Genomic DNA, 4,067 nt, shown 5'->3' on the forward strand with positions numbered 1-4,067 from the left:
CTCACGCGGGATGCCTGGCATGTCCGATGGGTGCCGGGCAAAAATTTCCCAATTTTCGCGCAAGAATTCTCGCAGTGCGGCATCCATAGTGGGACTCAACTGTGTCCCAATGGAGGCTGTCTTCGTGGGGTCCGTTGGGTGGACTTGGAACTTGACTATCTCATCTGCGGGTTTAAACGAGGTGGACTAGGGTCGTTTATCGAGTATCACGTCGTCCCTGTCCACGGTGGCGTGTAGAATAGTTAATTCTTCTGCCGCTATAGCTTCAGATAATCCTTCCTAGGCTAGCACTGCGGTTTTGTCTTCGGCGCAGAGTGCGACGTCCGGATCACTAGCTAGAGTGATGATTCCATTGGGTCCGGGCATTTTAAGCTTCATGTACCCGTAATGGGGTATGGTTTGAAAGCTCGCAAACGTGTCCCGCCCTAGAAGGGTGTGGTATCCGCTGTTGAAAGGAGCCACTTGGAAGGTTATTTCTTCAGACCTGTAATTCTCTGGGGTGCCGAATACCACATCGAGTGTGATTTTTCCCGCACACCGTGCCTCCCGACTAGGGATAATTCCCCTGAAGGTTGTGCCGCTTCGTTCAATACGGTTTTGTCAATCTCCATCTTCTTGAGTGTTTCTTCGTAGATTAGGTTTAATCCGCTTCCGCCGTCCATGAGTACTTTAGTGAGCCGAAAGCCGTCCATTATTGGGCTGAGGACCAGAGTGGCCGGCGCCCGGACGGACTGGAATAGGGGTTCATCACTGGCATTGAAAGTTATAGCAGTGCCGTTCCACGGATTTATCTTTGTCACATGGCATATTTCAGCGGAGCTTCGATGAGCCCGCTTGTGCCTATTGTTCGAGGCGAAGCTCTCGAAGACTATTAGTACCGTATTGTGTTCCTTGGCGGGATGTGGTTCAGCTTTATGGCTCTCGAGGAGATCCTCACCACTCTTAGCTACCTGCCGGAGTATCCAACATGCTCTAAGGCTATGGGTCGGTGTTGCATCCGGAGTGCTGTGAAGCTTACATGGCCCGTTGAGCCATTCCTCCAATACGGTTCCACGCCTTGGGGCGGGTTTTGCTTTCTTGGGAATTGAGTTGGTCAACTTACTAGAGTTCGACTATTTAATTCGGACAAAGGTTCTGGTGAGGGCCGTACTATCCCAAAATTCTGTTTGGGTCTTCCAGGCGCTTTCCATCGCACAATACTTCTGTACTATGGTCGCTAAGTCTGTAAAGTGCACTATGTCACGGCGACTTATAGCATTAAGGAGTCCTTTGTTCGTGCAGTTTCTGTAGAAAAGAGAGACTACGTCCTCCTTGTGGCGGTCCTTGACAAGAGCAAGGAGAAATCTGGCCCAGTAATGGTGTACTGTCTCCTGGGGCTCCTGCCAGACACGGGAGAGACGGATTAAGTCCGAGAGGGTGTCGTTGACTGAATCCGGATTTTGATCCGATCTGACGCCCGGGGGCACGGGAAGTACCGAGCCCGACTCTTCGGGATCTGGAGTATTACATAATCACTTCGGCCCAGCGCCCGATTCTAAGTCCGGGACCTGGGTCATGTATTCCTTTGGGTGGGTGTTCAGCTCACTGAGTCCGGTGATCCGAACATAATTCGTCCTCAAATTTGAGGGGCAACCCACGTGTGGTTCCTCCATTACCGCTATCTCATGGGTGGCCGGCGGGGATCTAATGTCCCTCTGGTCGGGTTTAAGCCCGATCCGGTCGTAGTCCATAGCGACTCCCAAAGCAGCGATGCGATCCAAGAGCTCGATAAGAGAGGAGAGCTCTATCGGATCCATCTGTTCGGCAAGCTCCGAATTGATGCGAAGGTTATGCGTGATGACCCGAGAGGTCATTGTCGGTTCAACAACCGATGGGGCGGTCATAATGAAACCGCCAAGCCGGAGAGTCTGGCCTACAGCCAGCGCTTCCCCAGAGGCGATGTCGTCCTTGACAATGAGACGACCCATCGAGCCTTTACAGCGACGACATAGAGGAACTCTCAATGAAAGCACCAATGTCGGTGTCAAAACCGGCGGATCTCGGGTAGGGGGTCCCGATCTGTGCGTCTTAGGCTGATGGTAACAAGAAGCAAGGGACACAATGTTTACCCAGGTTCGGGCCCTCTCGGTGGAGGTAAAACCCTACTTCCTGCTTGATTAATTGTCACATCCCCAGTTCAGGCCTTGCTTGTTTTTTTCTTTAGCATCCATGCATCATGTTTAAATTTTATGAAACTTGAAATGGGGATTGCCTAAACCCTAGCAGCTAAGGAATCCACTAGGTTCAACTAAAATATTCTCAGTGAATCCAAATGACTTTCAAAAATGTTCATCATTTCTGGAAAATACTGTAAACAGTAGCCGGAGGTGATGCACATTTTTCCATGAAATATTTGGGCTCTGAATTAAATCATACTCTATTTGAATTTGGACATTTAAATTCTATAAAATATTTTAAATGTCCAAATGATCCTAAACTAAAATGTTCCATGTTGGTTATATTCCAAACAGTGGGCATGAGCAGTTTGGTGATTTTTGGAAATGCCCTGGCATTTTTAATAAAGCCCTAAAGACTACAGAATAATAGAAATAGAAAACAGAAATAAAAGGTAGAGAGAGAGAGACTTACCTGGACCTACCTACTGTGCAGCCCACCTGGCCGGCCCAGCTGGCAGCCCAGCCAACTGGCCCAGCCCACCACCGCCTCCTTCCCTGTCGTCTTCCTCCTGCCAGTAGGAGCAGCTGCGTGCTCGCACACGCGCAGCCGAGGAGGCCAGCTCCTCCCTGCCTGGCTGCCTCCTCCTCCCCCTGGACGCCCCCACGATGCCACGCAGCCCCCCTCGACCCTCTGCACCTCTACCCTCTCTCGCTGGAACCTCCTCCCCTCCTCTGTCTCTCTCCCTCGCACCACCCGAACGCGCCATCGCCGCTGTTCGCCATAGCCGCAGCCACCAGCCCTCCCTCGCCCCGCCGCCAGGTCCAAAAGCTCTGCCGCTGACCTCTACACCGTCCCCGCCAGGCCACACGAGCGGACGCGCCCTGCAGCGGCTTCCCCGACCTCTTCTTCAAGCTTCGGCTGCCGAGATCACCGGCGACCATGTGCCCTCCCTGACGCCTCTCCGAATTCGTTGTCCGCCCCATTCAAACCTCTGAGAGCTCCTGCCACTAACCCCTCTCTTCCCCGCGTTATTTGCACCATGTAGCCACCGATTCCACCAGAGCCGTGAGCTCGGTTTCGCCGGCCAAGTCGCCGCTGCACTTTGTGTCCGAGCACACCACCGTGCTCAGCACGTTCTCATGAGCCCGTAGCCACCTGCAGAGCCTCCTCCCGAGCTCTGTAGCGCAACCCCGAGAATGCCCGAGCTGCCGCCGCCGCTAAACCTCGTCGTCGGCCACTTTCCGGCTACCCCAGCTCACCCCGTTTGCATCGTTGGATGCGCGGGATCACCAGCAGCTCATAGATGCTCTCCTTCGTTGATTTGGGCGTCGGAGGAGCGAACCCGAGCCCATCCGCCGCACCTGTCATCGCCGGCGTCGAGCCGCCGGCACGTTAGCCCCAGTTGATCAGGGGTTTGACCTCTCCTGACTCAATGACATGTGGGGTCGCCCCAGTAACTAACCGAGATTAGGGTTAACTAAACCTAGTTTAGGTACTGACACGCGAGACCCACTGGTCAGTTTGACCTGGTCCAGCTCAGTTGGCCACTGACGTCACAGTGACGCCAGGCTGACGCAGTAAATCCTTTTCTGGATTTATTCTTATATAGGAATTCCAGAAAATGTTGCAAACTTCAAAAATTCATAGTAATTCAACCGTAACTCCAAATCAAACAAATTATATATGAAAAATTATCAGAAAAATCCAATCTATCCATCTGTACTAGTTTCATGCATGTTTAAACAAGTTAACCTGCTGTTTAGTGCAGAACAAGATAAAGCACTAATAATGACCATGCATGAGGTTGAAACTTGAATCTTTGATTCAAAATGGTTCAAACCCATCTGGTTGTAGTTGCATCAGGCCAACACACTCATATTGCCATGTCATAGCATGCATCATATTGTGCA

This window comes from Triticum dicoccoides, chromosome 4B, assembly GCF_002162155.2.
Source record: "Triticum dicoccoides isolate Atlit2015 ecotype Zavitan chromosome 4B, WEW_v2.0, whole genome shotgun sequence".
Taxonomy (NCBI): Eukaryota; Viridiplantae; Streptophyta; class Magnoliopsida; order Poales; family Poaceae; genus Triticum; species Triticum dicoccoides.